At 39.1% G+C, this 12,592-nt stretch overlaps 1 pseudogene; it reads right to left on the minus strand.

Annotated features, from left to right (window-relative positions):
• Positions 1-1,102: 1,102 nt before the first annotated feature.
• Positions 1,103-12,564, minus strand: LOC133754779 (serine/arginine-rich splicing factor 10-like; annotated as a pseudogene).
• Between the last annotated feature and the right edge of the window lie 28 nt (positions 12,565-12,592).

The raw sequence follows: 12,592 nt of genomic DNA on the forward strand, positions 1-12,592 counted from the left end.
ATGGCACTAAGATAATTAGTCAGCAATGCTCATTAAACTTCAGAGTAATTATGTGAGAACATTCTTTCCCACTTCAAATTATTTCTGCCATCAATGATCTGCTCAACTTCTAAGGTGAGATTTTTGTATATTCCAAATCTGTACAGAAGCCAGAATAAAAGCAGTGAAGGCTCTGTGTTTCAGCTAAAATCTCAATCACCCTGAAAATGCTGTTTAATCCAGCCAGGGTTGGGGAGCATTCCCCCAAGTACTGGGGTTAACAAAAACTATTCTAAACTGTGTCATAAATAAACTTTTTTAAAGATTTATTTATTTATTTGAAAGTCAGAGTTACACAGAGAGAGAAGGAGAGGCAGAGAGAGAGATGTCTTCCATCCAATGGTTCACTACCCAGTTGGCTGCTATGGCTGGAGCTGCACCCATCTGAAGCCAGGAGCTTCTTCTGGGTCTCCCAAGCAGGTGCAGGGGCCCAAGGACTTGGGCTATCTTCTACTGCTTTCCCAGGCCATAGCAGAGAGCTGGCTTGGAAGTGGAGCAGCCGGGTCTGGAACTGACACTCATAATGGGATGCCAGCACTACAGGCAGTAGCTTAACCCATTACACCACAGTGCCAGCCCCATAAATAAAATATTAACATGGGACTAGACATCTTAACAAGACATAAAAGTTCACCATGAACCTACTGTGTTTGAGCAGTCAGTGTTATACTGTGGCTACTTCATTTTGTATTAATCTATCTTATTAGCAAGCTACAGCTCTAGGTTTCCAGTTCTACCAAATATGGATATGAAATTTCATTTTTAGTAAGACAATGTTGCAAATTCAAGCCAATCAACATCTTTTCAATGAATACTTCAAGCATAATGAGAATCTTTGAGAAAATTGCAGACCCCACAAATTTGTACCTGTCCATGACATTAAGTAAATTGGACTCCTCAGAGTGGCTTCTTAATAACATGTCATTTTAATTATAACCTGATACATGGAAAGCTAACAAGTATTTCTAAAGCATCATTACAACATTGTACTTCTGATAATTTAAGTAAACCAAACTATGATAAATTAATGATATATGCCTAAAGATTATCATGGTTTATGTTATCAGTGGCCACTGGACTTAGGACTAGTCTAAGATCTTGATCTAAATTTTGACCTAGACCTAGACTGTGATCTTGACTGAGCTTTGGATTTAGGTAGTCCTTTTCTCCCTGATTCCTTTTCATTACTTGAGCCAGACTTATAATGTGTTTTGGAACCTGTTTTAGAGGTACCTCTAATTTTTTTGTGAGTTGCAGACCTAGAATGTGATTTAGTCTCCAATTATTTATTGGGCTGGGATATCACAATCTTTGGTGTTTGAATCTAACAATGTTAGAACGGCTTCTGCTACCATGAAGTCTTCTAATTAGTCTGCTCTTTCTAGGGCTATAAGACTTAGACATGTAATTAAAAGACTGACTTCTTGCTCTCCCTTCATAACACTAGATTCTAGAACATCTATATTTGTCAAATCATGATGACATGAAGAACTCTACACATTCCTCCCTCCCTTGGCTTTCTTCTGATTTGGTGTCTTCTGATTGCCCTGTGCAAATTGTATTTTTGATGCCCACAAATCTATTTTCTGTCCAAGTTATGTAAAGCATTTTTGGAATCATGAGCATCCTCAAATTGAATGTAAGCAAATCCTCTTGGATGGAGAATGTAGAAATCAAGTGGAACATACACATGAACTTTAGGATCATAACAACAAAATTTTCACCATAAGTCTTCAGACCTGGTGTTGCCCACTACGTTCCTGACAGAGATGTGTTTGCAGGGCACAGGTAGTGGCGTGAATCTTGCTCAGGGTACTAATAGGCTCAGCAAACCACTTGCAGCCAAGTCTGACACAGACACACAACTTCTTTTTTTAAGATTTATTCATTTATTTGAGCCGGTGCCATGGCTCACTTGGCTAATCCTCCACCTGTGGTGCTGGCACCCCGGGTTCTAGTCTCAGATGGGATGCCAGATTCTGTCCCGATTGCTCCTCTTCCAGTCCAGCTCTCTGCTTTTGCCTGGGAAGGCAGTAGAGGGTGGCCCAAGTGCTTGGGTCCTGCACCCACATGGGAGACCAGGAGGAAGCATCTGGCTCCCGGCTTTGGATCAGTGCAGCACACAGGCCGTAGTGGCTATTTGCAGGGTGAACCAATGGAAGGAAGACCTTTCTCTCTGTCTCTCTTTGTCTCACTGTCTAACTCTGCCTGTAAAAAAAGTGATAATCAGGTGGATATACCTTCTTCAAAAAAAAAGGGAATTATTTATTTATTTGAAACTCAAAGTTACAGAGAGGGAGAAATGGGGAGACAGAGTGAGAGCAAAGGAGAGGGAGAGGGAGAGAGAGAGGGAGAGAAAAAGCAAGAGATAGATAGAGGGAGATGGAGGGTGGGAGGGAGGGAGAGAGAGAGAGAGATCTTTCATCCACTGGTTCACTCTCCAGATTTCTTCAAAGGCCAGTGCTGGGCCATGCCAAAACCAAAGCCAGGAGCTTCATCCAAGTGAAGCAGCCAGAACAAGAGGTAATGTCCATGTGGGGTGCTGCCAATAACAGTGGGTGACTTTACCCACTATGCCACAATATTGGCCCTGAGTCTGCTCTATTTCTGATCCAGCTCCCTGCTAATGCACCTGGAATAGAAGCAGAAGGTTGTCAAAGTACTTGGGCCCCACCACCCATGCAAATGATCTAGATGACACTCATGTCTCCTGACTTCTGCTGGGCCTAGTTCTGGTCATTATAGCCATTTGGAGTGTGAATCAGCATATGGAAGACTTCTCCTCTATGTCTTTTCCTCTCACTCTGTACTCTTTCAAATAAACAAAAATAAATCTTAAAAAAGTGAAAGGGGCTTATTTAGCCTACACATACATGTTAAGGATTTTTTGAGTAGGAAACAATAGGTTTTAAAATATTGGCAAACACAGACTATGATTCATGTGACACAATGAATTACTTTTGCCCTACCCTGATATAAACACACATACTGGCTCCTGGTTTTGGCCTGGCCAAGTCCCAGCTGTTACAGCCATTTGGTGAGTGAACCAGTGGGTGAGACAAATATCTCCCTCTCATTCTGCCACTGTGTCTTTCAAATAAACTTTTTAAAAAAGATTTGAACTCAGGGACTTTGAGATATTAATCAAAATGCTGAATCAGATACTCCTCTCAATATGTCTTCTGTGGGCCATCTCCCCATGTGTGACTTTTTTAACTCTCTAAGATGACTTACAAATTTATGTCTGTAGCCTCTGAATTAGAAACAATCTAGTGGACATTTCCACTTGGATGGAATTTAGCATGCTTATATCATATACTGGAAAGATCAGACTGCTGTTTCTCATAATGATTGGTAGGAAAGGTTGGAAATTGAAAGCATGGGACACTTAAATTCAGATACTCTATACCTAAGGTTGATGCCTTTCTTCAGTGACTCAGGTTTAATTCACCAGCACCTACTACAGACCCTGGTACCTGACCTGAAAGAATTTTCATTGATTCAGCTTTATTTGCATGTCATTTTTGGAAGGTGATTACCTTTATCCCACAAGTTCAAAGTACTATAATTTATATTCATGATGAGAATATTTTCTAAGAGTGAGCAGGGATTCTACTCAGAGACTAATCATCTCTGAAAGCCTGAACCTATGTAAATTCCCTTAGAGTCTTGCTTTAATCCATTGGAATTAATAATCACAAAGAACTCAAGGTAGCACATTAAATTTAAAGCAGTTCAATTCAAGCAAGTAAAGGAAACTTGGACTGAAAAGAGAAATCTTTACACCAACAGATTGGGTTTTAAGATTGAAATTGACAACAGTCTCTATAGGACGTGCATTGCCATTTTCAGTTCTTTAGAATGATAATTTTCTTTTAAGGTTTCCATTAAATAAAATATATAAAAGTAACATATGCTTATTGGAACTATGACAATACTACAAACCCCTAGAGGTGACTGCTATTAATAACCCACAGTGCATTTCTTATGCTGCTACAGGCTCAAAAACTGGATACCAATAGGTTTCATACATGAATAGTGTTGAATTATCTATTTTCTTTTTTTTGATTTTATATCATGTTTATTCAGAAATGTACAGTGTTTGAAATGCTATTTTTTATCTTTTATTTAATAAATATAAATTTCCAAAGTGCAACTTATGGATTACAATGGCTTCCCCCCCACCCATAACTTCCCTCCCACCCACAACCCTCCCCTTTCCCGCTCTCTCTCCCCTTCCTTTCACATCAAGATTCATTTTCAATTCTCTTTATATACAGAAAATCAGTTTATTATATATGAAGATTTCAACAGTTTGCCCTCACATAGCTACTCAAAGTGAGTAAGTACTTTTGGAGTACTAGTTATAGCATTAAATAAGTGTACAGCACATTAATAACAGAGATCCTGCATGATATTTTTTTTTAAAAAAATTGATTAATTTTCTATGTAATTTCCAATTTAACACCAAGGGCTTTTTTTTTCATTTTCAATTATCTTTATATACAGGAGATCGATTCAGTATATACTAAGTAAAGATTTCATCAGCTTGCACCCACACAGAAACACAAAATGTAAAAATACTGTTTCAGTACTAGCTATATCATTAATTCACATTGGACAACCCATTAAGGACAGATCCCACATGAGACGTAGGTACACAGTGACTCTTGATGTTGATTTAACAATTTAACACTCTTGTTTATGGCATCAGTAATCTCCCTAGGCTCTAGTCATGAGTTGCCGAGGCTATGGAAGCCTTTAGGGTTTGCCAACTTCGATCTTATTCCAACAGGGTCATAGTCAAAGTGGAAGTTCTCTCCTCCCTTCAGAGAAAGGTACCTCCTACCTTGATGGCCCCATTCTTTCCACTGGGATCACACTCGCTGAGATCCTCATTTAGGTCTTCTTCTTCTTCTTTTTTTTTTCCCAGAGTGTCTTGGCTTTCCATGCTTAAAATACTCTCATAGGCTCTTCAGCCTGATCCGAATGCCTTAAGGGCTGATTCTGAGGCCAGAGTGCTATTTAGGACATCTGCCATTCTATGAGTCTGCTGTGTCTCCCCCTTCCCATGTTGGATCCTTCTCACCCTTTTTGGTTTTATCAGTTAGGATTAGCAGACATTAGTCTTGTTTGTGTGATCCCTTTGACTCTTAGAACTGTCAGTGTGATCAATTGTAAACTGAAATTGATCACCTGGACTAGTGAGATGGCATTGGTACATGCCACCTTGATGTGATTGTATTGGAATCCCCTGGCACCTTTCTAACTCCATCATTTGGGGCCAGTCCGATTGAGCATGTCCCCAATTGTACATCTCCTCCCTCTCTTTTTCTCATTCTTATATTTAACCGGGATCACTTTTCAGTTAAAATTTAAACACCTAAGAATAATTGTGTGTTAATTACAGAGTTCAACAACTAGTACTAGAACAAAAAATATACTAAAATTGATAAAGTATTACATTGTACATCAACAGTCAGCACAAGAGCTGATCAAGTCACTGTTTCTCATAGTGTCCATTTCACTTCCACGGGTTTCCCCTTTGGTGCTCAGTTAGTTGTCACTGATCAGGGAAAACAAATGATATTTGTCTTTTTGGGACTGGCTTAATTCACTCAGCATGATGTTTTCCAGATTCCTCCATCTTGTTGCAAATGACCGGGTTTCATTGTTTTTGACTGCTGTATAGTATTCTATAGAGTACATGTCCCATAATTTCTTTATACAGTCTACTGTTGATGGGCATTTGGGTTGGTTCCAGGTCTTAGCTATTGTGAATTGAGGTGAAATAAACATTAATGTGCAGATGGCTTTTTTATTAGCCAAATTAAGTTCCTTTGGGTAAATTCCAAGGAGTGGAATGGCTGGGTTGAATGGTAGGGTTATGTTCAGGTTTCTGAGGAATCTCCAGACTGACTTCCATGGTGGCTTAACCAGTTTGCATTCCCACCAACAGTGGGTTAGTGTCCCTTTTTTCCCCACATCCTCTCCAGCATCTATTGTTGGTAGATTTCTGAATGTGAGCCATTCTCACCGAGGTGAGGTGAAACCTCATAGTGGTTTTGATTTGCATTTCTCTGATTGCTAGTGATCTTGAACATTTTTTCATGTGTCTGTTGGCCATTTGGATTTCCTCTTTGGAAAGATGTCTGTTGAGGTCTTTGGCCCATCACTTAAGTGGGTTGTTTGTTTTGATGTTGCGGAGTTTCTTGATTTCTTTGTAGATTCTGGTTATCAACCCTTTCTCTGTAATATAGTTTTCAAATATTTTTCCCATTCTGTCGGTTTCCTATTCACTTTCCTGTTTCTTTTGCAGTACAGAAACTTCTCAATTTGATGCAATCCCAATAGTTAATTTTAGTTTTGACTGCCTGTGCTCCTGGGTTATTTTCCAAGAAGTCTTTGCCTATTCCTATATCTTGCAGGGTTTCTCCAATGCTCTCTAATAATTTGATGGTTTTGGGTCATAGATTTAAGTCTTTAATCCATGTTCAGTGAATTTTTGTGTCAGGTGAAAGGTAGGGATCTTACTTCATGATTCTGCACGTGGAAATCCAATTTTCCCAGCACCATTTGTTGAATAGACTGTCTTTACTCCAGGGATTGGTTTTGGATCCTTGATCAAATATGAGTTGGCTGTAGATGTTTGGGTTGATTTCTGGTGTTTCTATTCTGTTCCATTCATCTATCCATCTGTTTCTGTACCAGTGCCATGCTGTTTTGATAACTACTGCCCTGTAGTATGTCCTGAAATCTGGTATTGTGATGCCTCCAGCTTTGTTTTTGTTGTACAAGATTGCTTTATCTATTTGAGGTCTCCTGTGTCTCCATATGAATTTCAGATCATTTTTTCCAGATCTCAGAAGAATGCCTTTGGTATTTTGATTGGTATTGTATTAAATCTGTAAATTGCTTTTGGGAGAATGGACATTTTGATGATGTTGATTCTTCCAATCCATGAGCATGGAAGATTTTTCCATTTTTTGGTATCCTATTCTATTTCTTCCTTTAAGGTTTTGTAATTTTCATCGTAGAGATCTTTAATGTCCTTGGTTAAGTTTATTCCAAGGTATTTGATTGTTTTTGTAGCTATTGAGAATGGGATTGAACTTAGAAGTTCTTCCTCAGCCACGGCATTGTCTGTGTATACAAAGGCTGTTGATTTTTGTGCATTGATTTTATATCCTGCTACTTTGCCAAACTCTTCTATGAGTTCCAATAGTCTCTTAGTAGAGTTCTTTGGGTCCCCTAAATAAAGAATCATCATCTGCAAAGAGGGATAGTTTGAGTTCTTCCTTCCAAATTTGTATCCCTTTAATTTCTTTTTCTGGCCTAATAGCTCTGGCTAAGACTCCCAGAACGATATTGAAGAGCAGTGGTGAGAGTGGGCATCCCTGTCTGGTACCAGATCTCAGTGGAAATGCTTCCAACTTTTCCCCATTCAATAGGATACTGGCCATGGGTTTTTCATGAATTGCTTTGATTGTATTGAGGAATGTTCCTTCTATACCCAGTTTGTTTAGGGTTTTCATCATGAAAGGGTGTTGTATTTTATCAAATGCTTTCTCTGTGTCTATTGAGAGAATCATATAGTTTTTCTTCTGCAGTCTGTTGATGTGGTGTATCACGTTGATTGTTTTGTGAACATTGAACCATCCCTGCATACCAGGGATAAATCCCACTTGGTCTGGGTGGATGATTTTTCTAATGTGATGTTGCATTCTATTGGCCAGAATTTTATTTAGGATTTTTGCATCTATGTTCATCAGGGATATTGGTCTGTAGTTCTGTTTCAATGCTGCATCTTTTTCTGGCTTAGGAATTAAGGTGATGCTGGCTTCATAGAAAGAATTTGGGAGGATTCCCTCTTTTTTGATTGTTCTGAATAGTTTTAGGAGAATTGGAGTTAATTATTCTTTAAATGTCTGGTAGAATTCAGCAGTGAATCCATCTGGTCCTGGGCTTTTCTTTGTTGGGAGGGCCTTTATTACTGTTTCAATTTCTGTGTCAGTTATGGGTCTGTTTAGGTTTTCTATGTCTTCCTGGTTTAATTTAGGTAGGTTGTATGTGTCCAGGAATCTATCCATTTCTGATAGATTTCCCTGTTTGCTGCCATATAAGTCCTTGTAGTAATTTCTGATGATTCTTTTTATTTCTGTGGTGTCTGTTGTTACGTTTCCTTTTTCATCTCTGATTGTATTGATTTGGGTCTTTTCTCTTCTTTTTTTAGTTAGTTGGGCCAATAGGGTGTCAATTTTGTTTATTTTTTCAAAAAACCAGCTCCTCGTTTGGCTGATTTTTTGTAATGTTTTTTAGGATTCAATCCTGTTGATTTCTTCTCTGATTTTAATTATTTCTCTTCTCCTACTAGCTTTGGGTTTGGTTTGCTGCAGATTTTCTAGATCCTTGAGATGACTTGAAAGCCCATCTATTTGGTGCCTTTCCAATTTCTTGATGTAAGCACCTATTGATATAAACTTTCCTCTTAACACTGATTTTGCTGTATCCCATAGGTTTTGGAATGATGTGCTGTTATCCTCATTTACTTCCAGAAAATTTTTGATTTCTCTTTTGATTTCTTCTATGACCCATTGTTCATTCAGGAGCATGTTGTTCAATCTCCATGTGTTTGCACGTGCTCTAGGGATTCCCGAGTTGCTAATTTCCAACTTCATTCCTGTATGGTCTGCGAAGCTGCATGGTATGATTTTAATTCTTTTGAATTTGCTGAGACTTGCTTTATGGCTAGTATGTGGTCAGTCCTACAGAAGGTTCCATGTACTGCTGAGAAGAATGTAAAATCTTTAGATGTAGGATGAAATGTTCTGTAGATATCTGTTAGGTCCATTTGAGCTATAGTGTCGTTTAAATCTACTGTCTCCTTGTTGACCTTCTGTCCTGTTGATCTGTCTATCTCTGAGAGTGGAGTATTGAAGTCCCCCAGTACTATTTTATTGGGGTCTAAGTCTCCCTTTAAGTTCCTTAACAAGTCTTTTAAATAAACCGGTGCCCTGTAATTAGGCACATATACATTGATAATCGTTGTATCTTCCTGTGGAATGTATCCCTTAATCATTATATAGTGCCCCTCTTTGTCTCTCCTAATAGTTTTTGTGGTAAAATTTATGTTATCTGATATTAAGATGGCTACGCCAGCTCTTTTTTCATTTCTGTTGGCATGGTATATCTTTTTCCAACCTTTCACTTTCAGTCTGTGTGCATCTTTGTTAGAAAGATGTGTTTCTTGTAAGCAGTGAATAGATGGGTTTTGTTCCTTAACCCAATGAGCCACTCGGTGTCTTTTAACTGGATTGTTCAGGCCTTTAACGTTTAATGTGACTATCGATAAGTAGCAATTTTGCCCTACCATTTTTGGGTTTCCTGTGATCTTTTGCTGTGAGGTTTCCTTCCTTTACCTTCTTTCATATTGATGACCGTGTTTCTGTGTTTCTACGTGTATCACATCTTTAAGCATCTTTTGCAGGGCTGGACAAGTGGCGATGAATTCTTTCAATTTCTGTTAGCTGTGAAAGGTCTTTATTTCACCTTCATTCACAAATGAGAGCTTTGCAGGATATAATATTCTGGGCTGGCAGTTTTTCTCTCTTAGTACCTGGGCTATATCTTGCCATTCCCTCCTCCCTTGTAGGGTTTCTGATGAGAAGTCAGCTGTGAGTCTAATTGGGGATCATCTGAGGGTGGTCTGATGTTTCTCTCTTGTACATTTTAAGATCTTTTCTTTATGTTTCACTGTGGTGAGTTTAATTACAATGTGTCGTGGTGAAGATCTCTTTTGATCATGTTTATTAGGGGTTCTATGAGCTCCCTGTACTAAGATGTCTCTGTCCTTCTCCAAACCTGGGAAATTTTCTGCTAGTATCTCACTAAAAAGGCCTTCTAATTCTTTCTCCCTTTCCATGCCTTCAGGAACTCCTAGGACCCGAATGTTGGGTTTTTTTTTAATACTATATTGTAGATTCCCGACAATATTTTTTAGATTTCTAATTTCCTCTTCTTTTCTTTGATTTGCCTGTTTCCTCTCCTGTTCTCTGTCTTCTAAGTCCGATATTCTCTCTTCTGCTTCACCCATTCTGTTTTTAAGGCTCTCTAATGTGTTTGTCATTTGATCTATTGAATTCTTCATTTCATTATGGTTTCTCGTCACTATCACAGTTTCTTGTTCTACTAGTTGTTTCATTTCATTTTGATTCCTCCTTAATATTTCATTTTCACGAGAAAGATTTTCTATCTTGTCCATTAAGGATTTCTGTAATTCAAGAATTTGTTTTTGAGAGCTTCTTAATGATCTTACCAATTTTTTGAGATCCGCTTCTTGCATTTCTTCTATCTCATCATCTTCATAATCTTGAATTGGGGTGTCTTTTTCATTTGGGGGCATCATAGTGTCTTCCTTGCTCTTGTTACCTTGGTTTTTATGTTTGTTTGGCATCTTGGAGGTGTGGCCAAAGAGGTCTGTTTGGTTCTTCAGGGTTAAGGGTGTGCCCAAGGTGACTCACACAGATTGTTATCTGGCTTGCTCTCTTGCTCTCTCTCTCTCTCTCACTTTTTTTTAGACTCAGTTGGGAAGAAATTCCACACAGCTCACCGTGTTGCCTAGGTTATGGAGTTTGTTTTACATATGTAAAATGGTGCCTGCTCTTTGTCTTGCTCATCTTTGTAAGCTGAGTGGAGAGAGAGGCTAGTGACCCTGTCGGTTTCCCTTATTTATTCACTTTTTTTTCTCTCCTCCAGTCAGCCTGGTGCAGTTTCCCCCCGTGGGGTCTCAGACCACGCTCTAACCTTCCCATCCAATGTCTCAGGTTACCTTTCCTTCCAGCGCTGGGGCTCAAATTCTGTGGCTGGGCTTCTGTCGCTGGGCTCGCTGGGTTCCCCGCTCTTGTGGCTCCGATCTCGCGGCTCCGATCTCGTGGCTTTGCTCCCGCGGTACGGCTTGGCGGGGCAGTGGGACACCTTGCTCTCCCTGTAGGTCTTCTGTGTCACATCTACTAGATCCAGAAGAGTTTCCTCTGCAGTTTTTTTTCTGAGTCTCTTCCTGATGGTACAGTAACTCCACTTTTGTTAAACTATCTTTTCCCGGACTGTTGGTGCACGCCCTCACTCTTCCGCCATCTTGGCTCTGCCCTGAATTATCTATTTTCTTATTTATTTTATGTCTTCAGTAATAGAACTATAACAGCTTGAACTATATGTTTGCTTATTTATTTATGTCTTCAGTAATGGAACTATGCAATGTATATTACTCTGCAACTTGCGTTTCTCACTTAATGCTATAATACGGACAGCTCCTCAGTCAGTTAACATAGCCTTCCATTTTGTAAATAACTTATAATATGGGCTGCTCCTCAGGAAGTTCATTTAAATGCTCACTATAAAAAAAGTATGTGTGGATTTAAAAAATCTGCATCAAAATAAACTCATAGTAATTTGTAACAATCTGTTTGCCCAAGATCTAGTTTGGGGCACTAAGAAGGTAAAGACATCAATTTGAAAAAGCCCTTATCAGAGCAATATAAATTCTGCAGGAAAAGAAGAATGAACACTATCTTGATGGTGCAGCATGGATGGGAAAATTGTAACCCCATGGATGCTTTGTGGCAATTTTATGCGGACAAGGCCTCAAGGAAATCAGCAATTTATGAGTGGTAAATTTATTTAAGAAGGGATGAGGTGATGTTAAAGATAATTTCCACAGTGGCAGACCATCCACATCAATCTGCAAGGATAACATTAGGCTTGTTCATACCCTAATTGAAGAGGACTGATGAATAGCAACAGAAACAATAGCCAACAGTACAGACATCTCCACTGTTCAGCTCACATAATTCTGACTAGAAAAACTAAAGACTAACATTTTTGCTCAGTGGGTGTGCAAAAACTGTTGTTCCCAGAACAGCTATAGAAATATTCAGTTTTCAATAGAAAGATTTTTAACTAAAAGCACTTCTTGCAAACACTGCAATAATATGAGGAGTTACACTAGGTAACTCATTAGGTCATATCCCTATCAGAGTGAGAAAGAGACAAAAGCCCTTGAAGAGTGGACAAAGTGCGTGCTTCTCCCTGGAAGCTGTCTTAACCACACTTAGTTTTATGCCAAGAGAAGACTATACAGCATTGTAAGCCTTGCTCCTGATTGGTTGGTTATTCTAGTCTTCTAATTGTTACCCTCCCCCTCTGGTTGCTATTCTACCCTTCCGATTGCTTTTTATCCCTGCTTTGTGATTGGCTGTTAGTCTACTCCTCCCTGATTTGCTAAATCTAGGAATGGTTTTCAGAAAGGAACCAGAGAGAGCAACTATATGTATAAAATGGCTAGCCCTCACAGGCTTAACTGGGAGATGCTCTCTTGGAACCACACTCCTCACTGCTGCAACAAGGGGTTTCTCACTTGCAATAAATTTTGCTTTGCTCACTGTCCCTGTCTGCATGGAAATTCTTCTTTAATGTGAGATAAGAACTGAGATGGCTTTCATCATCCTGCAACAATGCGAGATGAAACATGAATTTACCAGTATGATTCCTAAGTCAA

The sequence above is a fragment of the Lepus europaeus genome, unplaced genomic scaffold, assembly GCF_033115175.1.
Source record: "Lepus europaeus isolate LE1 unplaced genomic scaffold, mLepTim1.pri SCAFFOLD_29, whole genome shotgun sequence".
NCBI lineage: Eukaryota > Metazoa > Chordata > Mammalia > Lagomorpha > Leporidae > Lepus > Lepus europaeus.